This window comes from Trichosurus vulpecula, chromosome 7 (genome assembly GCF_011100635.1).
Source record: "Trichosurus vulpecula isolate mTriVul1 chromosome 7, mTriVul1.pri, whole genome shotgun sequence".
Taxonomy (NCBI): domain Eukaryota; kingdom Metazoa; phylum Chordata; class Mammalia; order Diprotodontia; family Phalangeridae; genus Trichosurus; species Trichosurus vulpecula.
In genome coordinates, this window is record NC_050579.1 from 254,352,653 (window position 1) to 254,379,952 (window position 27,300).

Genomic DNA, 27,300 nt, shown 5'->3' on the forward strand with positions numbered 1-27,300 from the left:
TTGCAGCACAGAAAACAGATGATGCTGCATTTTCTTTTTGTTTTTTCAGGTGATGACACCAGAGTGGAAAAGGTAGAACTGGCTCCAAAGCAGATTTCTTCTGATATAGAGGCACATGGTAGCATTCCTGGCACCTTCAATATGAATGTTCCCCAGGTTTTAAAATTTAGAGAAACCTGTGAAAGTGATGGCAGATTCAAAAGAAGGCAGGGAAATCCCTCTCGCAAAAAACAGTATAAATGTGATGAATGTGGTAAAAATTTCAGTCAAAGCTCAGCCCTTATTCTTCATCAGAGAATCCACAGTGGAGAGAAACCCTATGAATGTGATGAGTGTGCAAAAGCTTTCAGCAGAAGCTCAATTCTTATTCAACATCGAAGAATCCACACTGGGGAAAAACCTTATATATGTCATGAATGTGGGAAAGCATTCAGCCAAAGTTCCAATCTTTTTAGACATAAGAGAAGGCACAATAAAGAAAAAATCCTAACAGTGTCATGAGTATTTGAAAGTAATGAAAACCGTTTCATTAGAAGAGATGACTCAACAGACAAAGATTCTTTTGATGAAATCGGTGTAGTTGTAGTGGGCATAAATTCCTTTTTGAAGATCAGAAAAGTCACTGTGGAGAATGTGAAACATTAATTACCATTTCTTTCTTACATGATAGTACAATACTACTCCTATCAGACATTTGAGAATTCTAGCTCTGCTTCAAGCAGTCACCCTTAAATCCCACTTGTTGGGGATAATCTATTAATTTATTCTATTTCCATTGCCATGTTAGCTAGATGACTGTTTGCCCCTGTCTCTAAAAATGTCCTTCTTAGATAACTTCCCCCTATTTAGAGTGAATATAGGAGTTTTATAATGTCATTCATTGAAAAGATGGGCACTTTTTATTTTTTAAAATGCAACAGAGGAATTCTAGCAGCAAATTTGAAGACATCTTTTTCAGCTCTTCTATTAGGCCTGTTGTTTTGGCCTGGATCTATGATTTCATTGTTGTAGAGAACATTTTCCACTACACATCCACAGTTCAAACTATGGTCACACAGCTTGTATATGTGAGAGGTAGGACTTGAAGTCAGATCTACTAGAGTTCAAAGCCAGCACTCATCTACAATGCCATGCAGTCTCTCTTGTTTTCATGCTTTAATATAAAGATTCAGGCTTATAGGAAGAGTAGCCAGAGAGGTATAGGCCCAAGAATAGACACCATTATCTAGGATGAGAGATTATTGAGGTCAAGAAATGGACGACTCCCAGATTAGAAAACAGACATACTATGATTAAAGCTGGTAAGAATGTAAATAGTATGTAGTTTAGAGTCAGCTCATTGACAAGAACAAGATGCTTCCCTGTGTTAGCAGGAAGCCTCTAACTTTAAAAAATGTGTGTGTAAAATAAGCTACCAAATCAGATTATCACATGATATGAAGGTATATTGTAACAAACTGATGTGATGCTAAGTGGTCGTAGCATCATCATCATTTCGGAAATGGAAAGTTGTATAGTAAAACTTTTTCAGTGTATCTACAGCATTATCTAAGAGGATCCCCTTTATTAACTGACTTGTGTATCTAATTATATTGGCAAGCATATCTTTATAATGAAGAAGTGTGATTGATTGGGCTATTGCATCGTATTGTAAGTATCACTTAAAATTGAGGCAAAGGGAACTTTAGATAATTTTGTCACAAAATTTCAGAAGTCTCAGTACCTGAGAGGCTACTTAGTCCAGCCCATAACTTAACAGTATACACCAGATAGCTCAATACCAGAAAAAGATAACTAGCTAACACAACTATGTAATTGTGGTTAATAGATATGTTTCCCCAACATAAATTAAAAATTGACTTGCTAATACAAATGCATCTTGGGATTTGGGGTATTAACCTTGGGTAAGCTTAACCACTACTTCAAAACATAGAGTTTAGATCAGATTTCGATCTGAGTCTGGACCCATGATGATACCACAAAAATATAGAAACTAGCAATACCTGATTTAAAGAACTTGCCAAAATCTTTTGTATACATTTTTCAAAATGGAAGTTAAGAACGCCTCCACTATAGTTTATAAGTTTTAAAGATTTTATATTTTTCAGCAGCTCATCAATATGTATTGGGCAAATAGAGTAGCACAAAAATTATACCTACATGTTTAATGGAAATAAGTGTTCTATTTGAAAATAAAGCAACTGGTTTATTTATTTAAATTACTTTGACAGAAACTGATAAACTAATTTTCCCTTTTGAGGGATTCATTATATGTATTATAATAATACACTTTTTGTTAGAGATAATGCCTATGTAACATACTCCATTGACTGTTCTCCTGTTACGCTTCAATTATACCACTGGGTAGAAAAAACATCAGATATAAAGATGAGACATGCGAAGGAAGAAGGAAAAGAAGGTACCTGTAATTGGCCGTTTGGTCTACCTGTAACTGTCACAAAGTATTATCATTTCACGCTTCTCCCAGGATTATTAATATATCTAGTGCTTTGGGTGATTCCAAAAGGTTGGAATTAGTGTGGGCCAGTTAACAATATATGTGACAAATACATAGCAGCAACTCATCAAAAAAAGCCAGTGGGGAGAATGAATGGAACTTATAAATATGCTGATAGTAATGATGTCATGTGGATTATAGAGTTAAGTATGTATGTATGACTATGTACTGATATAATGTATTATTTTATGTTATAGAAAATGTAAGAGTCTTTTGTTTGGGACTCATTCTCCATGTGGCTGAAAGGAACAAACCAATGACTAATAAAGCAATGACCTCCCCATAGATAATCATTGTTGTGTGTTATTCCCCCAATAAGAGGATGATAGTCATTGCATTAGGACTTGGATACCTTTCACAAGTCTAAATCAGGTAAACTGAGGGGTACAACTACCTTCATTTGGTTAAGCATTCATTCAGCAAATATTTATTAAGTGCTTAAAACATACCAGGTTCTGGGAATACAAAACAAAAACACCTCCTGCCCTTATGTTCTACTGGAGGAAATAGTGATTACATAGATAAGTAAGCACAAAAAATACTCAAAGTAATATGGGATAGGGTAGGGGTTCTGAACAATTGGAGGAATCAGGAAAGACCTTGTGTAGAAGATGACACTTGTACTAAGGCTAGTTGGGATTTAGGAATTCTAAAAAACAAGTGAGGAGGGCAGTATATTCTTAAGTATGGGAGATAACCTATGACAGGGCTCAAAGATGGGAGATGAAATGTCATGTACAGCAAGTTAGGCCAGTCTTACCACCATGTGTGTAAAGGGCACAACACAACATGTGATAAACCTCAAAAGATAGGCCATACCCAGATTATGAAGAGCTATAAACACCAAACAACAAAGGAGTTTGTATTTTATTCTAACAAATCAGTATGACATGATCAAAACTTCCCCTGGGGACCATAGGTAACAAATCTGATCACAGCAGTCTTCCTTTCCTAACAGCTGAACAGGCCCCTTAAAGTTTCAGAAAACTTGGAGGTCTCCATCTAGCAAACGTGGACAATTTCTAGGCATAATCAAGATATTAGTACCTGCTATTAGGTAAATGAAATAACCTCCAAACACAGGATAAGATTTAGGAAGGATGTGATAGTTGTCTTCAAATATTTTAAGTCTCATCATGGAAAATATATTAGACTTGTTCTGCTTAAACCCAGAGCGTAGTTCTAAGAGCATGGGATATATTTTGCAGAGAAACAAACTTTGTCTTCAAATAAGGAAAATATTCCTAACAGCTATCTAAAAAAATAGAACGAGCTGTTTCAGTTTGACAAATATTAAGTGACTGCTCTGTGACAGACATTGTCCTGAAAGCTGGGGGCACAAAAACAAAACTAAAAAAAAAAAACAAAAAACTTTAAAAGCCTTCAAAAAACATATATTCTACTGTGGAAATGTAGTGCGTTCCCCCTAACTGGAAGTCTCCCAGCAGAAGCTGGAATCACAAAGTGGATTCTTCTTCAGGTAGGAATTGAACTAAATGACCCCTGAGGCTCAAATCCAAACGAGATTCTGTGATTTTACTGGTCTTTTATGCCTTTGATAGCAAAGTAACTAAAAATTCAAATCAGTTGTGGTAGAAAAATATCTGCCAATGTACCTTACTGACTTATGAAAAATTTGCCCAGTGAGTTGTCTTTTCTGACTTGGCTCAAGCTTTTTGTTAGAACTAATAAAGCAGAGATCAAATTTTTAGAACAAACATTTAAAACAAGGACCAAACTTTCAAATTCCCCCAGCCATTTAACGAAAAGAAATTTAGCTCTGCGTTTGCTTTCAAGAATCCCTGAAATTCCACCTCATTTGACCAACCAGTTTTCCTTCCTCCTTCCTTAAAAAAAAAAATAAATTCTTGTAATGACTGTATAATAGTTCTGGTCTTTTTAAAATTTCTTTTCCTTGTGTAATTAATATTTTATAATTTTATGGCACCATAATAATTCCATTACATTGATATACCATAATGTATGCATTCTTCAAATAAACAGCAAATACTTAAGTGCCTGCTATGTACCAAGCACTATGGTAGGTGGTGGACTCCAAAAACAAAGGTGAAACAGCCCCCACCCTCAAAGTGCCTACATTCTAAAAGGGAATTTGAGGGATTCGGGTGGGTGCAGAAAGACATTAGGAAAGAAAGTCTTCCTGTTAGTGATGCTTGCACTGTCTTAAATTATTTGGGGTATGAATAGTGTTCAATTTTTGTCTTTTTAAATCTCCCTCCTTCCCCTCCCTGTGTGTGTATGATATTTGCATTAGTCTGACATTTTAAATGACTTTTAAAATGTTTGCCATCCTAGCAGATATAAGGTGGTATCCTGACGTTACATAATTTTCTAATGAATATGTTACAGGACAGCTATTGGAGAAATTGTTTCAGGGTAGGTTATTGCTAGGTTGTAGAGGGTTTTAAAAACCAAGTCGTTTCTACGTTCCAAAAGTCTTAGTGCAGGTTTAAATTTCAGTATCAAAACTGCACTAAGATTTGCAATGCCTTGTATTTTATCCTAGTCATTAGGAAGCCAACGGAGTTTATTGGACAAGGGAATGACACGGTCAGTCCTTCACTTTAGGAAAATCACTCTCAGCGGTGTGGCGGGTAGACTGGAGAAGGGAAAGACTAGAGATAACGAGAACCTGGACTAGGGGGGTGACTTTAGGGGCTTTGTGCACGGGGGTAAGGGAGCAGATGCTAGAGGTACAGCGGAGGTAGAAAAGGAAGAATTTGGCGACTCATTGCAAAGGTCGGGTGAGACAGGATAAGGGCAGTCGCCAAGGTAATGAAAGGTGCTTACTGCCCTTTTCTGTTCTAAATCTGTGGTCACGTGCTTCCAGGAGTCCCCATTCCTCGTCTCTACGGCAACTACGTGAGTCATTCCCCCCACCCCTTGCAGGACCAGGATCGAGAACCGGAAGCAGCTCCGCCGGGAGGCTTCTGGGAGAGCGTTTTTCTAACATCCTTTTACGACAGCCCGGAAAGGGCGAGCCACCTCCCTCCAAGGCTGGAGGCTAGAACCAGAAGTCTGCGGGGGCGTTCTGCAGTCGGGCGGTCAGAAGCGGGGGTGCAGAGATCGAGGAGCCCAGAAGCTTCATCCAGCCTTGTGAAAAAAGGGCTACAAGTGGAGAAACTGCCGCACCCATAGGCAGAGATTTGCGAGGAAGGACGGGGAAGCGGGGAGAGGAGAACTCGCGATTGTTCACCGCAACCCTGTTGTGACGTTTTAAGCCTCATCTGCATTCCCGGCCGCAGAGCCACTGAGCGTTGAGCATCCTACGGGAGGGCCGTGTCTGGAGAAAGGCGGGGCCGTGTGCGAGGCCTTCTGGGAAGAGTAGTCCGGGCTGGGTGTGTGCGGAAGTCTTCAAAAGGTCGGCTTGGAATTAGGTGAGTGCTGGGTTGAAGGACTGAAAGAGCTCGGGTCCCGGCGCGTCGCCTCCACGGCCTTTCCGGGGTGTGCCTGGGGGTACTTGAAGGCTCTGGGCCCTGCAGCCAAAACAGGAAGATTGTTTGTAGAGCGTAGGCCTGTTCTGTCGGTGCCCTACTGTCCTCGCTGGCCCTTTCCAGCCACAGTCCCTCCTTACTGAGCCACAGGGAAATTTTTCTGAGAAAACAGGCAAAAGGCGGGGAGGGGGGGTGCAGAAAGGAGCGTTTCCTTAAGTAGCTTTCCATTAAGGTTTGCTCCTTCCTGCCAATAAACGAACACATTTTTTAAAAAATTCATGCTAAGTGCCAAGTCCTGGGCTCAGCCCTGGAAATACACCAGCTAAACAATGTTGCATTCAGTCAAGGAGCTTAATTCCGTTGAGGGACACGACGTTTACGTAATTAAGGATATACAAAATAAAGACCAGGTAATTTTGGAGAGAGCACGAGCATCCTGGGAAAGGTTTCATGCAGAAAGTGTTGCTTGAGTTGTTTTGAAGGAAATTAAGAGGCAGAGAAGAGGGAGTGCATTCCAGGCGTAAGGATCCAGCCAGTGCAAAGTCAAGAAGATGGGCGGACGGAGTGTCCTGGGTGAAGAAGACCAGCGAGGTCAGTCCGGCTGGACTGCAAAAGTGTGATAAAAACCGAGTGGTTGTTTAAGGGACTTGGGAAAGGCAGGTTGGGAAAAGGTGGCGAAGAGTTTAAAATGTCAAAACCCATTTGTACGTGACAATTGTTTGAATTTAATCCTGGAGTTCGTTGAGTGAGTTACTTGGCCACACCCGGGCGTTAGGAAAACCATTCCAGTAGATTTGTAGTGAATGGATTGGAGTGGGAAAAAGTAAGACAAGAAGAGGAAATGGGAGACTATTGCAATAGTCTATGCAGTAGGTGATGTGGCCTGAACCAGAGGGGTGAGTGTGTGAATAGATGGGTGACATTAGAGACGTTAGAGGTGGAAAGATAAATATTTGGCAACTGAATAAATATGTGGAGTAAGGAAGGGAGGTTTCCAAAAAAACCCGATGAAAACCTTGGGCCCAGTCAGGATTAGGAATGAAAAAGCTGACCACTAGAATCTTTTGCTGATAAGGGCTCATCTCTGACTCCTAGGATTGATTGGAGTCCCTTTCTCCTGGTTAGTACATAATGAGCCTTTTGAAGAGGAATTATGGATCCTTGACCATAGACCTTGAGTCTTGTTCAGTTTATTTAAATAAATGTTGAAAGTAACATACAGGGCCTAAGGTGAAGGTAGAAGTGGGTAAAATTTTTCAGTCACTATCTTTGGCTCACTGGAGGAAAAAAAAAGTGTGCTGGCTACTCACAAACAAAAGAACGGTAAAGACCCATATAGGATTTGAGCAGATGTTGCAGTAGCATTACAGATTGTACTCTACCACCCATTTCATCATGCTTAATATTTTTAGACTATATGTATTAAAAATTCTTTGGAGATAAAATTAGGGGAGCTGCTTTAAATTTTTAAGAACCACTTTCTGGGGATCGATGAATACATTATCCACAGTTGCTCTTAGGTAGCCGTTTCCCTAGAATCTGACCCATACACTGGAGGTTTCTCACAGATTCATTCTTTGTCATTCTAGCTAATCTTTTATTTGCTGTTTTCACAGTCATTTCTGTGACTATATGAATGATAACATTGGTGGTAATTTCTCATATTCATTTAAATTACAGAGGCTTATTACAATTTTAGAGGCAGTTGGTGGCACAGTGGCTTGGAGTCAGTAAGACCTGAGTTCAAATCCAGCCTCCGACACTAAATAAATTTGTGACCCCAGGCAATTCTCTTAAACTCTCTCAGCCTCAGTTTCCTCAACTGTAAGATGTAAAACTGTAAAAAAAAACCAAAACCCCCAGGCATAGTGCCAGGTACATGGTAGTTGCCATATAAATGCTTATTCCTTCCCAATACATCCGTGAGGGAAGAAGTATAAGTATCGTTCCCCTTTTACAGATGAGGAAATTGAAGCTCAGGGAAATGCAGAGCCTAGCATTATAACCAGAATAATTAAGAATGCTTTAGCTCTTGTGACCAGATTTCCCTTTCCTTTTATAAAGTTGTGATTAATATGAGGAATTAATACCAATATTTCTTTGTTCGGTCTTATTTTTCCATCTCATAGAAAAGCAAATATCCTTACTGAATGACAAGGTCCTGACTAGCCTTCATTATCACATGTATGTCCAAGTTTTTAGAGTTAGTTATCTGTTGCTGCTGATTTTTTTTTTTCATCCAATAATCCAGGAGTGGCTTTGAAGAAGAGCTAAAGGTAACCAAGACTGGACCCCAACTGAAGTAAGTTTCCTTCCAAGATATTCTCATTCAGAATGTCTGCAGAATTGAGTGAGGATTCAATATTGATTTCTCCCACTCTGACTGAAAAGGAGAGTATTTTGAGAGTGAAGATAGAAGAGGACCACACCTATGAACAGGGATCTAGCGTCCACTGGAACAGCTGCCATGGTCCAGAGATCTTTCGCCAACAGTTCAGGCAGTTTGGGTACCAGGATTCACCAGGGCCCCGTGAAGCCCTGAGCCAACTCCGTCAGCTTTGCCGTCTCTGGCTTAGACCAGAGAGGCACACAAAGGAGCAGATCCTAGAGCTCCTGGTCCTGGAGCAGTTCCTGACCATCTTGCCCAAGGAACTCCAGACCTGGGTTCGAGAGCATCATCCAGAAAATGGAGAAGAGGCAGTGACCATTCTAGAAGATTTGGAGAGAGAGCTTGATGAACCAGGACATCAGGTAAGGAAGGGGGAAAGGTTATCTGAAATAACTCCTTGATTTCTCTTTACTTTCTAGGTTTTGAGGACACTAGTTTCTCCTGGTTTTCCTCTTACCTATCTGACTGCTTACTCTTTGTCATTTTCTGGATCTTCCTCCAGATCACACCCTCTAACCATAGGTGTCTCTTAGGGTTCCATCCTTGGCCCTTTTCTCTTCTATACTACTTCACTTGGTGATCTCATCAACTCCTGTGGATTTAATTACCATCTGTATGCTGATGATTCTTAAATCTACCAATCCTGCCCCAATCTCTCTCCTAACTTCCCATTTTATATCTCCAGATGCCCTTAAGACATTTCTAACTGCATATGCACTAGAAATCTTAAACTCACGTATGTCCAAAATAGAACTCATCTTCCTCTCTAAACCCTTCCCCACTCCTACCTTCCCTATTACTGTAGAGGGCAACACCATCTTCCCATTCCTCAGGCTCACAGCCTAGGAGTCATCCTGGGTTCTTCACTATCTCTCACCCCCAGCCCCTGTCCAATCTTTTGCCAAGGCCTGTTGATTTCACCTTTGCAGCATCTCTCCAATATTCCCTCTTCTCTCCTCTGACCCTGTCACCCCTCTGGTACAAGCTTTCATCTCCTTATGCCTGGAATATTTCAGTAGCCTGCCTCAAGTGTCTCCTCATTCCAGTCCATCCTCCATTTAGCCAATAAAAGGATTGTCCTAAAGTGCAGGTCTCATCATGCCTCACACACAAACACACCCCTAACCAATAAACTCCAGTGGCTTTCTTTTACCTCCAGGAGCAAATACAAAAAAATGCTGCTTGGCATTTAAAGCCATTTGTAATCTAGCTCCCCTCCTATCTTTCCATTTTTCTTATACCTTACTCCCTGACACATACTCTTCAATCCAGTAACACTGGCCTCTTGGCTGTTCTACACAAAACACCCCGTCTCTTAGGTCTGGGCATTTTCTCTGGTGGTTCCCCATTCCTGGAAAGCTCTCCATTCTCCTCTATGACTACTGACCTTCCTAACTAAAATCCCACCTTTTACAGCCTTCCTTAATTCTGGTGCCTTCTCTCTGGTTAATTATTTCCTATTTATTCTGTATATAGTTTGAGACATTTGTTTGCATGTTATCTTTCCCATTAAATCGTAAGCTCCTCAAGAGCAGGGACTGTCTTTTGCCTCTTTTTGTATCCCCAGCATTTAGCACAGTGGCTGGCACATAGTAGGTACTGAATAAATGTTTACTGATTGAGAGTGTAGGTGTGGGCCTTTGGGCTTGTTTTGGGGCATTTACGGAACAGTGAGACGATAACTGAATTTCATTCTCCACTTAAGCAATTTGGAATTAGAGGCCCCCATGTGTGTCTGTTTTCTCCTGTTGTCTGATCCCTTTCTAGGTGATAGAATGAAACTATTTTTCCCTTGTTGATTTTTCCTGGAATGTTCTTTTCCCTCTGCCTTATTTCCAATTCCAGTTGTGATTCCTTTCCAACCACCTGTCTTCCCCCAATAACTAAATTTATTCCAGGTCTCATTCAGTGGTCGAGCACAAGAAGATCTTATAGAGGAGATGGAACCTCAGGAAACAGCTGAGGAGTCATCAAATATACAGTCCCTGCCCATGGAGAATGACCTTAAGTGGGAAGCCTGGGAGTTCCACCCCCTAAGACACAGTGGTAAGGAGCTGGTTTCTTTCTGCTTTAGAATATATAGCACAAAATGTTGGTGCCTTTATCAGTAGTGTCCTAGAAAACTTTTCTTGCTCATTTACCTTTTATCAGGAAATGCCCCTCTCCAGGCAAGAATGCTGCCTCCAGGTATACATGGTGTACTCCTTAGTATAGTTTTTTTTAACTTTTTTTTTTTTGATTTATTTAATATATTTAGTTTTCAGCATTGATTTTCACAAGAGTTTGAATAACAAATTTTCTCCCCATTTCTACCCTCCCCCCCACTCCAAGATGGCGTATATTCTGGTTGCCCTATTCCCCAGTCAGCACTCCCTTCGGTCACCCCACTCCCCTCCCATCCCTTTTTCCGTTCCTTTCTTGTAGGGCAAGATAAATTTCTACGCCCCATTGCCTGTGTATCTTATTTTCTAGTTGCATGCAAAAACTTTTTTTTTGTTGTTTTTGAACATCTGTTTTTAAAACTTTGAGTTCCAAATTCTCTCCCTTCTTCCCTTCCCACCCACCCTCCCTAAGAATTCTAGCAATTCAACATAGGCCACATGCGTATCATTATGTATAACCCTTCCACAATATTCATGTTGTGAAAGACTAACTATATTTTCCTCCTTCCTAACTTATCCCCCTTTATTGAATTTTCTCCCTTGACCCTGTCCCCTTTTGAAAGTGTTTGTTTTTGATTACCTCCACCCCCATCTGCCCTCCCTTCTGTCATCCCCCCCCTTTTTTTTTATCTTCTTCCTTCTTCTTTCCTGTGGGGTAAGATACCCAATTGAGTATGTATGGTATTCCCTCCTCAGGCCAAATCTGATGAGAGCAAGATTCACTCATTCCCCCCTCACCTGCCTTCTCGTCTCTTCCTACAGAACTGCTTTTTCTTGCCACACTTATGCAAGATAATTTACGCCATTCTATCTCTCCCTGTGTCCCTCTCTCAATATATTCCTCTCTCATCCCTTAATTTGTTTTTATTTCTTTTAGATATCTTCCCTTCATCTTCATCTCACCCTGTGCCTCCTCTCTCTCTCTCTCTATATATATACATATACATATACATACATACACATTCACTTATACATATATATACATATATATAAATATATATATATATATATATACATATATATATTATATGCATATTCCCTTCAGCTACCCTAATACTGAGGTCTCATGAATCATACACATCATCTTTCCATGTAGGAATGTAAACAAAACAGTTCAACTTTAGTAAGTCCCTTGCAATTTCTTTTTCTTGTTCTTTTTCTTGATTACCTTTTCATGCTTCTTTTGATTCTTGTGTTTGAAAGTCAGATTTTCTATTCACCTCTGGTCTTTTCATTGAGAAAGCTTGAAAGTCCTCTATTTTATTGAAAATCCATATTTTGCCTTGAAGCATGATACTCAGTTTCGCTGGGTAGGTGATTCTTGGTTTTAATCCTAGTTCCATTGACCTCCGGAATATCATATTCTAAGCCCTTCGATCTCTTAACATAGAAGCTGCCAGATCTTGGGTTATTCTGATTGGGTTTCCACAATACTCAAATTGTTTTTTTCTGGCTGCTTGCAGTATTTTCTCCTTGATCTGGGAGCTCTGGAATTTGGCGACAATATTCCTAGGAGATTTCTTTTTGGCATCTATTTGAGGAGGCGATTGATGGATTCTTTCAATTTCTATTTTGCCCTGTGGCTCTAGAATATCAGGGCAGTTCTCCTTGATAATTTCTTGAAAGATGATTACTAGGCTCTTTTTTTGATCATGGCTTTCAGGTAGTCCAATAATTTTTAAATTCTCTCTCCTGGATCCATTTTCCAGGTCAGTGGCTTTTCCAATGAGATATTTCACATTGTCTTCCATTTTTTCATTCCTTTGGTTCTGTTTTATAATATCTTGATTTCTCATAAAGTCACTAGCTTCCACTTGCTTCAGTCTAATTTTTAAGGTAGTATTTTCTTCAGTGGTCTTTTGGTCCTCCTTTTCCATTTGACTAATTCTGCCTTTCAAGGTTCTTCTCCTCATTGGCTTTTTGGAGCTCTTTTGCCATTTGAGTTAGTCTATTTTTAAGTTATTGTTTTCTTCAGTATATTTTTCAGTATTTTTATTGGTCTCCTTTAGCAAGTCATTGACTTGTTTTTCATGGTTTTCTCTCATCCTTCTCATTTCTCTTCCCAATTTTTCCTCTACTTCTCTAACTTGCTTTTCCAAATCCTTTTTGAGCTCTTCCATGGCCTGGGACCAGTTCATGTTTTTCTTGGAGGCTTTTGTTGTAGGCTCTTTGACTTTGTTAACTTCTTTTGTCTGTATGTTTTGGTCTTCTTTGTCACCAAAGAAAGAATCCAAAGTCTGAGACTGAATCTGTGTGTGTTTTCGCTGCCTAGCCATATTCCCAACCAACTAACTTGACCCTTGAGTTTTTCAGCAGTGTATGACTGCTTGTAGAGTTTAGAGAACTATGTTCCAAGCTTGGGGGGATGTGCCAGCTCTGCCACACCAGCACTCCTCCTTCTCCAGGAACCCCCAACCTGGACTGGGCTTAGATCTTCAGCAGGCTCTTCACTCCTGCTCTGATCTGCCACTTAATGCCTCCCACTGGGTGGGCCTGGGGCTGGAAGCAACTGCAGCTTTAGTTCTGTAGCTGCCCCACCTCCGCTGCCCCCGGGGTGGTAGCCGAACTGCGAACTCCTTCCACTCCCACAGCTTTTCCCACCAACCTTCTCTGTTGTCTTTGGTGTTTGTGGGTTGAGAAGTCTGGTAACTGCTGCAGCTCACTGATTCAGGGCACTAGGGCATGCTCCGCCCGGCTCCTGGTCTGGTTGGTCCAGCCACTCACGCTGGGCTCTGCTCCGCTCCGCTCCCAGCTCCGTGCGGGATAGACCTCACCCAGAGACCATCCAGGCTGTCCTGGGCTGGAGCCCTCTGCAGTTTTGTGGGTTCTGCAGTTCTTGAATTGGTTCAGAGCCATTTTTTATAGGTTTTTGGAGGGACTCGGTGGGGAGCTCACACTAGTCCCTGCTTTCCAGCCGCCATCTTGGCTCCACCCCGCCTTATCTCCTTAGTATAATTTTAGCATAATTTCTTGTTATCAGATTGTTATGAGCTTCTAGGAATTTTTATTCCAACATGTCAATTGCTTCAGTTATTTTTCCCCTTGTAACCTCTTCCTTGATAATTTGTTTACCCAAAAAGAGCAAGTTTTCAAATTACCAAGATCTCTTCTAAATACTAAAGTAATTAATTTGATTTATTTTTAATGTAAGCTATCACAAGCTTATCTCATTAGAGTTGTCATTACTATGCTGTTATCCAGTGCACTGCCCTTCACCCTAATATTCGATGACATTCTGCATTTTATTTTACATCTCAATAATAATTTTGTTTACCTGAGATTATTGTATCCCTCCTCCCTTTTCCTTTTTCCTCCCTCCCTCTTGCCTTACAGCTCCTTAACCTATACATTTCAGAAATATTTTCTGACTGATTGCCATTCATCTGATGACTGAGCCCTTATTCCCTTAAAATGAAAGACTGTTACAACAGCTCAGAATCATCAAAGCTTAGTATTGGAAAGGACTTCGGAGCTCATATTTCATCCAAACACCCAAAGCATGGTTTCGTGTTCAAACACTTCAAGGAACACCAAGCTCTCACTACATTTTTAGACTTTCTTGAATGTGTTACTTACATTTTTGTTTTCCTCTCCAATGACAACTTTGAAATTCTATCAACTAGTATAGATCAGAATTCAAACTAAAAAATGCAGAATTTCATCATTCCTATGTTGTTACTTCTGTTACTTCCCTAACCATATCCTTGTATCTATATTTTCCAGAGAGCTATGTTCCGCTTGATCCCTGCTGATTGTTTTTTGCTAGGTCCTTGACTGCTTTTCTAGTCGTTGTGAAAGGTTTTTTTTTTTTATTGGTCATAATAATGATTACTTCATTATTCTCATAATATTTTCTCACTTCTGACTAATGGTAATTTTGTTCTACTCTCTCTTTCATACTCACTTTTATTAAGGTAATATTTTACAGAAATAGACAAACCATTAATGTTAGTGTGTTTATATTTTATTTGTATCATACTCTTCTGTCTCTAGCAGGTTCCCTTCTCAAAGCACAGGGAATAAGTAACATTTGTGTTTTCTATTGTTTCAGATGGTGATACTCAGACTGAGAGTGGGGAGTCCCCTCCAGACCAAGAGATTTCATCAGGCATGGAGCCACAGGATGATATTACTGGCACCCTCAATATAGACGTTGCTCAGATTTTCAAATATGGAGAAATATATCAGCGTGAGAGCAGATTTGAAAGAAAGCAGGGAAACCCCTCTCGTAAAAAACAGCATAAATGTGATGAATGTGGTAAACTCTTCAGCCAGAGCTCAGCCCTTATTCTACACCAGAGAATCCACAGTGGGGAGAAACCCTATGAATGTGATGAGTGTGGGAAAGCCTTCAGCCGGAGTTCAATCCTTATTCAACATCAGAGAATCCACACTGGAGAAAAACCATATAAGTGTCATGAATGTGGGAAAGCTTTCAGTCAGAATTCTGGGCTTATTAATCATCAGAGAATCCATACTGGGGAAAAACCCTACGAATGTAGTGAGTGTGGGAAAGCTTATAGTCAAAGCTCAAATCTTTTTAGGCATCAGCGAAGACACAGTGAAGAAAAAATCCTATCAATGTCATGAATGTGTAAAAATATTCTTTTAGACCTTGGGCCTTTTTCATCAGAAAAGAAGGTGTAATGGGGGAAAGAGGGAATCAGTTTAGCTTTAGTGGACTAAATAGTTTCCTCTTAACATCAGAATAGCCCCTGTGGAAAATGAGGGAGATCTTCAGTCATTATTTCTACTTTATGTTGTCATACCTTTCTATAAACTCTCAGAATCTTAACCTTATTTTTGATATTTATTCCTGAATTTCCTGTTTGTAAACATGTCTCCTCTGCCTGCCCCATTTCAAAGCTTCCATGTTAAGAAAGTCAGTTGTTTCTGTATTGAGAATATGAGTCCCTTCAAAGACAGATTTTTGTGTCCTGTTAAAAATGTAACACCAAAACTCTAAAGACCATATCCCAGAAGCACCATTTCTGACTCTTAAATTATGTCGTCTTATATCAAAATCTTGTTGGTAAATTAGGCTCTAGGAATTTAATAGGTAGCTCAAAAGAAAGAGATAGACCTTTAAATACAGAACAAAAGAAAATTAGTATACATTTATTAAGTGCCTACAATGTGCTAGGCACTGTGCCAAGGTCTGGGCATAGAGTCAAAAAACTATACCTGCTTTCAAGGGGCTCACAGAACCCACAAACAAATGTGTACAAACAAGCTATATACAGGATAAAAGAGGCATTAAGAGAGATTGAGAAAAGTTTCTTGGAGAAGATGGATTTTTGTTGGAACTTGATGGAAGCCAGTAGGCAGAGATGAGAGGGAAAGCATTCCAGGCATGGGGTACAAGGCCAGTGTCACTGGATTGAAGAGTGTGTATAGCAAGGAGTAAGGTGTAAGAAGAATGAAAATGGGTGGGGATCAAGGGTGTGTTGCCCCTTGCAGTGCCAAACAGGATTATGATTTGATGGGGGAGGTATTAAGGAGCCACTGGAATTTATTGAGTAGTGAGATGACAGGGGTCAGAGTCAAACATTGAAAAGCAGACATGGCATTTAAATCAGGAACAGGATAAACTCTGTTACTGAATAAGGATTGATTGATAATAAGTAAGACTCCATGCATTAAGGATACAGTTATCTAACTTTAAAAAATGTCCAAAGCTGTCTAATTTGTAGACAGTTTACTGATGAAATTACAGTATCAACATATATCTTATCAGGAAATAGTCGATTAAAATATAACTATAAGATGGGAAATTATAGGATATTATGAGAATATGTTGAATGACACATGTTAGCAGGATAATGGTGTCTTCCAACTCATTTTGGAGTCTAAAAATAAGGATAGTTGGAGAATAAGATTTATCATCATGTCTCTAGCACTGTCTAATTGATAATGAAGTACCTACTATGTGCCTAGCCCTTTGCTAATCACTGGACATAAAAATAACTAATTCCAACTTCCAAGGAGCTGTTACTCTAATGTGGAAGGGAAGAAGTTCACTGGGCAGTGCTAGCTGCTGGCATAAGTATCTAGTCAGTCCAGCCAAGACATCTCTATAGATGAGAACCACTGAGATTGAAAAAGTAGTGAGCACCCATTGTGTATAAAGCACTGTGCAAGTTCCTCACTATTACTGTAGCTTGGTACCTACCACTATGAATCATGAGCTGGTTTGCTACTACAAATCAGTGTCTTGAGAGTGTAGGGGAGTGTAGACTATTTTTCTTCCCTAGGGTGTAATTATTGCTGAGTAAGCTGATCCCTTAGACCTAATGCAACCGCCAGAAATCTAGGGGTTTTGGCTTAAAAGAGCCTGGGAGCATCTCCAAGCTGAAGCTGCTCTCTGTTGCGAGTTCTAAGGCTTTTCAAAAGATCTTGTCTTAATGCCCACCCCTCAGTCACCAGGTACACTTAAAGTTACACCTTTATGTTTCATTGATCATGTGTTCTTATTAAAAATAAAATCCCTGGTTTGTTCATGTCTAAAATATCCATCAGACTTCATGAAACTAACCTATAGGGTCATTAGAATAATACACATATTATTAGTCAGTAGACTACGTACTCCATGACTCTGTATCCCAGGTTCATTGCTCAGTGGAAAACACCAGTAGCAAAATAAGGCTATGAAAAAAAGGTAGGTAACATTCTTGTAGTGACCATTTGATGCTGACCCTTTTGAATTTTAATCATTTTAGTCTCGAAAATACTTATCTAATGCTTGGAGTGCCTTCAAAATAAAATGAGATTGTCGTGGGCCAGTTAAAAATAGTGGTAAATAAAAGGCCAGCAGGTGGAGAAGTGGATGCAAAAAGGAGCTTGTTAGTAGATCTGCTGATCGTGATTAACTAAGAAATGTGCTTTATAGATTTAACAGTACAAATATGTATTGATACTATGTATTTTAAGTTATAAAAGGGTCTTTTGCTTGGGACTCATTCTCCTTGTAGCTGCTGAAAGAGAACAAGTGGTGTCTAATAAAGCTATGAACTCTCCCTGAAATAAATATATCTTGCATTATTCCTAACTGCTGATATGAAAAAATTGATTTGGAACCGGTAGGTGAGATTGCAAATTTAAGAAACTTTATAAAGGAAACAGTCACTCACATCTTAAATTGCAAGCTATGCAAGGAATTAGAAAATCCAAAGGCTTCCCTTAAATGAAAGGGTGCTTTCAGAGGAGCCAGGCTAGCAATTAAGGCCACGGTGTCTAAGCACAAACCAATCCTGAACATCTGAAGGGATTTATCCGTTGCTAATATCATCCCAAGAGTCACTGTATCTTAGAACACAAAGACCCCTTTCTGAGGATATAATCCTTTGGCATTGCTCTTAGTGGTTAAGGTAGGTAACCTCAGACTTGGACTCTGTACATTTCAGAACAGAGTCATCCTCCAACTTCCCTCAAATACGCTTATCCTTTTACCTCAAAAGGCAATTTTTTACTGGATACACCGTATCTCCCAAAATCTACAAGAATTCTGGACTACCTGTACAAGAGACTTTGTTCTTTCTCACTCCTCACTACTAATTTGTAGGGCCAAAAGAAAGGAGTCAATGTATATTGCTAAATCTCTAAGAAACATGCCAGTATGGGCACTATCACCTGGAACAGTACAAACTCTAAAATTTGGTCACAACTTCCTGTCACAGGATCATAGATTTAGAACTGGAAAAGGTCCAATCCTCTCATTTTACAAATGAAACAGGTCTAGAATTTTACAGTGATTTGCCCAATGCAAGTAGCAGATCCCATATTTGTAAGGACCTTTGAAACCATTTAAAAAAAAGTTCTAATAATAAACTCTTCTTTTTACACCTGTTTTTTCTTGCTACATAGCACAAGTACAAAAATATACACATAATTGAAAATTTATAGAGCCCGATTTGAATCCTTTGTAACAAAAAGAGTTAAAGGCAACTGAGAGAAACTGTCTGCTACCATATACAGTATGTTGTAAATGTCCTCCACTTCTTCAGAGAGGAGGTAGGTGCATTTGATAACTGTTCACTTGGACAGAGATTGGTCTTTACATTTAACCAGACTCTAGTTGCTTTTTAGTAGTATTTTTACTTTCATTATTGTAATCATATATTATTTTCTTAGTTCTATTTATTGTGCATGAGTTCATGCAAGTCTTTTCATGTACTCGGAATTCTGCATATCAAGTTTTTTACAATGCAATTATATTACATTAGTATATCAGAGAGAAGAGTAATTTCCCTTATATTGATTTAGTCCTTTATTCTTAGTATTCATGGAATTAAAACTTTTAAGGTACCTATTTAAGGTTAGCTCTTAGTTTCTGTTATTGCCTTGTAGAGCTTGCCTCTGAGCCTCTTTCTTCTATTGTGCCTCACTATTAGGAAAATACCAGTTCCTGCAGGAGATCAAGACAGTATTGTTCCATGGTAAGGTTCTTCCTTTGTCTTTGATTATGCAGTTTGTTACTGAGCTATTTCCTCCCTTTATTCATTTTCATCCTTACTTGCCTCAAAATCCATGCCCTCCCACTCTTCTGGATGTCAGTTGCCCCCAGGAGCACTGAGGTATGATGAGTGGTCTTTCTATGCACCAAATTTTTGCAGATAATATTGTAAGATTCCCATCTCTCTTTATAGACTATATCTCTTCTCCTATTGGAGCATTCATCAGTAGTACCCCCTCCCACCATTGAAACAAAGTTTGCCCCTTCCCCCTTTACCTCTTCACCCATTCTCCTGTAGGCTGTCTTCTTCCTGAGAGACTATAGGAGTTATTCTGCCTTCATTGTTAACCTTTGGCTTGATTAGGTTACATCACATATTCCTCTCTCATCTTCCTCTCATCCTCCCATTTTATAATTTAGTCCCAAAAAACACTGATTCACCTGTAGGTTGGTTGTTGTTAGTTTTATTCCATGATGTTTTAGGCCTACTTCATCATTGTTCTCATTCTTGTCTGCTATATATTTAGAAGGAAGGCTCATAACGGTTTCTCTTGTTAATTTGTTGTCTTTTTTGCTGTATTTGTTTATCCTCATTTCTATTGTATTCGTTTGAGAAGCAAATAATTTCTCAAGTCTAGTTTTCTTTCTAAGAATGTTTCAAAAGCCTTTTTATTATTGATGTGCCAAGTCTTTTATTATTTCCCCCATAACACCTCACTCAATCTCAATATTTACTAAGAAGTCATTCCGGGTGAGAACTCATCTTTAACTCTTTAATCTACATCTAAAATCCCTTGATATCAGCTCTGATTTTTTACAATTACTAAAGAGGTAGCCCTTCTCAAGTAGGTGTATCAGAGCCAACAAAACTGCTACAATGACACAAACAGGGTGTTTGGTGTGTGTATATGTGTATAAGAATATACATATATTCTTATATCTGGGGTGTACAGGTGTTCAGGGAAGACTAGTACCTCTGGTTTGAGGGTTGCCAAGTCCTTTTCAGTGCTTTTTTCCACCTTTGGTGTCCATCTGCCACCCAATTCTCGCTTGTGGTTCTAAGAAGCTATATTATGTGCAGCAGCTATAACCTGGTAAACCATTTTGGCAGACAGTCTAAACCAGGTTTGAGGGTAGTCAGCAGGTCTCAAGCCCATCGGTGAGTTAGCAGGGTATCTACTGCAAGCATGTGAAGACTTCCCTGGAGGAACAGGCTGATGTGAGCAATTTGTTCCAATGGCCACAAAGGCGGCAGAATCAGGCACTGTGGAGTGCCTCTAAAGCTTAGTTAGACATCAAAGATGCCAAGGTCATCCACTACATCTCAAGCCATTGCCAGTTGTCTTGACTTTTGTCTTGCCACTGGACTTCAATGACTTAGGAAGAGAGAGTGAAGCCAACTACTTCAGCAACTCTGCCTCACTTAAATCCCATTTATTTGTGAGTCAAAAGACACTACCCAGAGCATTGTACGATTTTTACCAATCTCAAAGTCCTGTAGTGATGCGCAAATGACAAAGTAGCAGGTGCAGATAAACCAGAAGCTGTAGTCATAACACTGCACACGCAGCCCAGGTCATAGGATCATCTTCTCACCGGACTGAAGCAGTGATTGGATTTGACAGCTCTGAGCAGCCGTTTTTGATCCATCATTTTTTGTGATTAAATTATTTAGTTTCCAATTAACTTTTAGTCTATCTTTCCATGGCCTTTTATTACACATATTACCTATAACTTTTATTGCATCATGATCTGAAAAGGGTGCATTTAATAGTTCTGCCTTTCTGCATTGGATTGTGAGGTTTTTATGCCCTAATACATGGTCAATTTTTGTGTAGGTGCCATGTGCCACTGAGAAAAAGGTATATTCCTTTCTATCCCCATTCAATTTTCTACAGATCTAATTTTTCTAAAATTCTATTCACCTCCTTAACTTCTTGTTTATTTTGTGGTTAGATTTATCTAGCTCTGAGAGGGGGAGGTTGAGGTCCCCCACTAGTATAGTTTTGCTGTCTATTTCTTCCTATAACTCCCTTACCTTCTCCTCTAAGAATGTTGATGCTATACCACTTGGTGCATATGTGTGTAGTAATGATATTACTTCATTACTATGGTGCCTTTTAGCAGTATATAGTTTCCTTGGTTATATCTTTTAATTAGATCTATTTTTGCTTTTGCTTTATCTGATATCAGGATTGCTACCCCTGCTTTTTTTACTTCAGCTAAAGCATAATATAGTCTACTCCAGCCTTTTACTTTTACTCTGTGTGTATCCCTCTGTTTCAAATGTGTTTCTTGTAGTAGGATTGTGGTTTTTAATCCACTCTGCTATTTGCTTCCATTTTATAGGAGTTCATCCCATTCACATTCACAGTTATGGTTACTATCTGTGTTTTTCTCTCCATCCTATTTCTACTCCCCCCACCCAGTTTATGCTTCTCTCTCCTTTCTCTCTTTCATTCCTCACTAAAGTTTTACTTTTGACTACCACCTCTCTCAATCTGCCCTCCCTTCTATCAGCCCCCTCCCTTTTCTTTTCCTTTTCCCCTACTACTTCTTCCCTTCTATCCATCCCTCCCCCCCTCCCCTTTCCTCTACCATGTCCTATAGTGTAAGTTGGATTTCTATACCTGAGTATGAGTCAAATCCGATGAGAGTAAGGTTCAAATGATGCTCATCTCCCTCCCTTCATTCCTCTACTGTAATAGATCTTTGCACCTCTTCATGTGATGTATTTTACCTCTTTCTATCTCCTCCTTTCCTCTTCCATTATAATTCCTTTTCACCACTTAATTTGATTTTTTATCATCATATTAAAGTGAACTTATACCCACATCCTTGGTTGTAGTCCAAGCTCCTTTGCCTTATGGAATATCATATTCCAAGCCCCCTGATATTTTAATGTAGAAGCTGCAAGGTCCTGTGTAATCTTGACTGTGGTTCTATGATATGTAAATTATTTCTTTCTGGCTGCTTGTAGTATTTTCTCCTTGACCTGATAATTCTGGAATTTGGCTACAATATTTCTTGGTGTTTTCAGTTTGAGACTCTTTCAGGAAGTGATCCATGGATTCTTTGCATGACTCATTTACTCTCTGGTTCTAGGAACTCAGGGCAGTTTTCCTTGATGATTTCTTGAAAGATGCCCTCCAGGCTCTTTTCTTAATCATGGCTTTCAGGTAGACCAATAATTCTTAAATTATCTCTCCTGGATCTATTTTCCAGGTCAGCTGTTTTTCCAATGAAGTAATTTACATTTTCTTCTATTTTTCTTATTTTGTCTGACTGATTCTTGTTTTTCATATAGTCATTAGCTTCCACTTGCCCAATTCTAATTTTTAACGAATTGTTTTCTTCAGTTAGCTTTTATACCTCCTTTTCCATTTGGATAATTGTATTTTTAAAGGCATTGTTTCCTACAGTCAATTTTTGCCCTTCCTCTTCCGAGCTGTTGACTCTCTCTTGCATACCTCTCATTTCTTTTCCCAATTTTTCTTCTACCTCTCTTATTTGCCTTTTAAAATCCTTCTTGAGCTCTTCTAAGGCTTTTTGGGCTTGAGATCAGTTCACATTCCCCTTCGAGGTTTCAGTTGTGGGTATATTGACAATATTGTCCTCTTCTGAATTTTTGTTTTGATCTTCCCTGTCACTATAATAATTCTCTATGGTCAGTGTTTTCCTTTGTTGCTTTTTGCTCATGATGTTTGCCTTTTTTCCTGGCTTTTAAAGTTGATCTCTGCTTCTGGGGCACAGGGGGCACTGTCCAAAGCTTCTTGTGTTGGGGGCTAGGGGCCTGGTCACTGGCTTTGTGTGCTGGGGCCTCAGGTGCTGGCAGCTGGAGGCTATAGGGGTCTGGTAGCTTACCTGGTGCTGAGCTGGAGCTGGTAGTGGTGGGTGGTAGAAGTCTAGGTCAGGTGAAGTTTCTGTATGTTTCCCTGGGGCTACACTGAAGCTTACCAGGTAGGGGGATTGGGGGAGGGGATCTGACCACTGGAGGACACCTCCTCACTGGGACTGAACTAGAGCATGGGTATGCTCAGCTGCTGGTGGATGCCTGTCCACCAGTGAACATGGTGCTTTTTTGAGCTGGAGTCTGCTGGTTCCCTTGCCAAAGCAGTGGGGTGTGTATATTGGAGGGGAGGGGTATTCATTCCAGGTCCCCTTTTAGACTTGGAGTTTCTTCTGTTTTAGCAGTTCGCAGGGGTTTTTATTTTAGAAACTCTTTCTCTATTTTTGGCAGTTTGTTTATTGATCCTTTTACTTCTTCCTTTTATTTAGTTACAAAATTCCTTCCCTCTTTTTTCCCCTCAGAGAAGTGTTCGATTTAAATCTTCTGTCCTCAGACCCCTCCTCTTCAGCTGAAGCATAATATATTCCCTTTCTTAGATCCACTGATACAGGCTTCCTTCCTGTTCCTTACTTAAGACACTCAATTTCCCATCTCTGTTCATTTTCGCTGCAGTATCCCATGCCTCCAATACTCTCTTTGTCTTTACTTTTTGACTTCCCTGGTTTTCCTTGCAGCTTAAATCACACTTCTAGAAACCTTTCCAACCTCCCCTTAATGCTCCTCCTTTCCTCTGAGATTACTTCTAATATGTACATGTCTTGTTTGTACATAAAAATTTGCATGTTATAAAAATACAACACTGCTCACCCTGGCCCTTTAACACCTGAAGAGCAGTTGCATAACATTATACTTCTACTCTAGGGTTGTCCAGTACCCTTAAGGATATTTGGAAGTGTCTGGACTCTCTGCAAATGGCTCTAGCCCCCACTGATGGTGTTGCCCCAAATGTAATGGGTGCTACTTCTGCATCCCAGTTGCATTCAGCCACTAACAAATTAGTTTTTAAAAAGGTGCATTTAGCCCTTTTTTCAGTCGGCGGCTGGTGTTAGCATGTTCACACACTGCGTTGCTTCCCTACCCCGAGCTTGGTTCCTCCATTGCCACCACCACTTCCTCCTCTTCCTGGTCCTTCCCACCACCACTACCACCACCACGGGCTTCAGAGCTCTCAAGACACCCATGGGCCTGCAGCACCTCAATGACTTCCTGGTGGACAAGAGCTACATCAAAGTGTTTGTGCTGTCCCAGGCTGACATAGCAGTATTTGAAGCCGTCTTGGGCCCCTGTTTCAACAATTCGGCTAGCAGCTGCTGTGGGAGTGAAAAACCAACACGAGCCCAACAACAAGAATGCTGCAAGCCCAGGTTCTTTTGTTCTGCTTTACCAAGGTAAGCAACGTTAAGGGGTTAACAATCTTACTTTAATCTAGCATGTAAATATCATTCACTTAGTTCAGGGGAAAAAGCCAGCACCCTGAACTTCAAAGCAAATACAAACAAATTATAAACATCAATAGACAGAACTTATCTGATTCAAATATCAATGCACAGTTACCAGAGTTTAACAAAGTCCAAACATCCGGGTTTACAGGCTGGAGGGCTCTTAACTACAGCTGACCAGAGTCTCCACATCAGCACACCACCAAGAGTGAGAGCCCTAAGCAAATAACTCTGTTTTCTCTTTTTATACAGTTTCAGACGTCATCAAACGTCATCTGAGCGACCAGAACTTAGGCTCCTACTATTGGCTCTGGTCTTAGCAACTCTCCTTAGGCCCTAAGGGCTTCACACCCACGTAGGCTTAACACCTAATAGATAGGGGTTTGGGCCTGGGGCTTAGCACCTAATAAGACACCCAACCTAATTGATATCACAGCCCCCCACCTGTTGACCTGTACCATGAGCTCCGTTGGTATAACCACATCAAGTCCTACTAGAAGCAAAAGGCGAGCTTGCCAGGAATAACAAAGGCTTTGGGCAAGTACAGGCCTGCTGATGTAGAAGATACCACCAGAAGTGGAGCTACAGATAGCAAAGATGATGAGGACATTGATCTCTTTGGGTCTGATGAGGAGGAGGAAAGTGAAGAAGTAAAGAAACCAAGAGAAGAACGCCTTGCTCAGTATAAATCAAAGAAATCAAAAACACCTGCAATTGTGCCAAGTCTTCCATCTTACTGGATGTAAAACCTTGGGATGATGAGACAGATATGGCAAAATTGGAGGAATGTGTCAGAAGCATTCAGGCAGATGGCTTGGTCTGGGGATCTTCTAAACTTGTTCCAGTAGGATACAGCATCAAAAACCTTCAGATACAATGTTGGGACAGATATGCTAGAGGAACGGATAACTGCCTTTAAAGACTATGTGCAATCTATGCGTGTTGCTGCCTTCAATAAGATCTAAAACCTAGCATCCTCAAAAATGGCATTTAAATAAAAATATTTGCAAGCAAGCAAAAAAAAAAGGTGCATTTAGTTCAAAAGGTATAACTATAACTGCACAAGCTTATTCCCCCTACTCATGGGAGACAATTCCCACCCACTCCTAATAAAATCTCAGTATCTGGAAAGCAATTACGCTCATAGTTTAACTGAGTTCCTAGAGAACACAGTCCTAAATTCAAAGTCCAAAACTCCCCCTCAGACTTGAGTTTCTCCAGGCTTCCTTGTCAGGCTGACTGACTGCTACATGTCCATTGGAATCCTGGCTCCAAAGTGACCATGGCTTGAACTCTCTAGTCCAATGGGAATTGTGTGATTCACACCTGGCACCTGAAACTGAGAAGGACAAATGAAACAAAACAAGCCTGTTTCTCAGAGCAAGAATAAAAAGGGGAGAAGTCTTCATCCTTTTAGCAATTCAGTTCATGGCATCTGTGGGTGAACCTTCCTCTTGATGCAGCAGGAACCACATTCAAGAAAGAAGGCTGTTGCAGCCTAGTCTCTTTTAAAGACTGGGCATTTCTGGCTATGCAGTCAAAGGCAGCTACCACCACCCACATGGTAGGGGAGGTAGGGAGTATCCTTATTAGGTCAAATGATCATGCCCAGACAGAGCCCATTAGACAAATATTGCAAGTTTCTCAAGTGCAGGGACAATTTTCCTTTGCTTAGCAGTGTCTGACACATAGTAAGCACTTAAATGCTTTTTTGACTTGATTTGTGTATGTCTTTGCTTTTTAGGAGTTGGGTTTTTTTGTTTTGTTTTTTTTGGTAAGCAACAGGTTGTGGTGTTTTGTTTTCTTGTTTAATCTGTCCAAATCTCATTTTATTGGATTGTTTAGTCCGTTTAGGCTTTTATTTGCGTAGACCTCTGTTGCTAGGTTTTTGTTGTACTGTTATGTTTTCTTTTTTTAAGGAAGTACCTATAGTTTTGCTTTATCTCATTTAGGCAACCCTATTACCACAGACAATTTCCAGCCCTTCTTTTTTGTCAACTCTTTCCCTTTTTTTGTGACTTGCTTATCGATTGCTTTTTTCTTCTTCCTTTTATTTAGTTACATAATTCTTTTCTCTTATTCCCCCTTAAGTGGCTAATTCAAAATACTCCCTCCTCAGACTCCTCCAATTTGTTTTTTTTTTGTTAATTTGTTAATTTTTTTGATATTGTATAAGCTTTTGTAGAATTTATTTTCTTCATTAATCCTCGTTTGCCTCATTAATTCTCTTCCCTGTTTGGGAAGTCAAACTAGGTCATCTTTTGCTTCAGTTCACACCTAGCCTTTAATCACTGAATGAATATTCCTCAAACGAACTAAGACCTAGAGAAGAGCTTAGCTTAAAAGGCCCTGGTCTCCCATTGCATTCAGGGCCATTGCCAGTCATCTTGACCCAAGTCTTGCTGTTGTGATCTGGTTGGTTGCTTGGTTGTTATCCTTTGTTCTTGAAGAGGACCAAAATGACATCACTATGCTAGACTCAAGTTTCAATGTGTCTGACTGTGGCTGATCAGACCAATATGAACTTGGAATGCTCTACCACAGGTTGGGCACAAATAGGCTGTGTGGACATTTGGAGTGGATACTCCAAATTTGCGCATCCTGCGTGTTTCCTTTGAGCTGTCTTAATTCTGCTTTGTTCATAGAGCACAGCACCTTCTCTGATGTGGACACGTCATGCTGAGCAGTCCTGTGCCAGTGTCTCCCATGTCACATAATCGATTCCAAAGTTCTTAAGAGAGACCTTGAGAGTGCCCTTGTATTGCTTCTTCTGATCACCATATGAACGCTTGCCCTGTGTGAGTTCTCCATAAAATAGTCTTTTTGGCAAGCATATGTTTTGCATTCTAACAACGTGACTAGCCCGTTGGAGTTGTGCTATCAGAAGCAGAGCTTGAATGCTTGGCAATCCAGCTCAAGAAAGGAGCTCAGTGTCTGGTACCTTATCCTGCCAGGTGATCTTCAGAATCTTCCTAAGACAATTCAAACAGAAAGGATTCAGTTTCCTGGCATGGTGATGGTAGCCTCTCCAGGTT

The 27,300-nt window shown here is 40.0% G+C and overlaps 2 pseudogenes across 1 annotated transcript in view; both read left to right on the plus strand.

The window, feature by feature from the left end:
- LOC118856762 overlaps positions 1-17,547 on the plus strand; it is a 91,172-nt pseudogene extending 73,625 nt beyond the window's left edge. The window contains exons 5-7 of the transcript XR_005010883.1: positions 235-439; positions 13,804-13,809; positions 14,807-17,547. The product of XR_005010883.1 is annotated as a zinc finger protein 2-like (transcript). The remainder of the gene's footprint in view (positions 1-234; positions 440-13,803; positions 13,810-14,806) is intronic.
- A 2,502-nt stretch (positions 17,548-20,049) lies between these two features.
- Positions 20,050-25,230, plus strand: LOC118857897 (annotated as a pseudogene).
- The last annotated feature ends 2,070 nt before the right edge of the window (positions 25,231-27,300 follow it).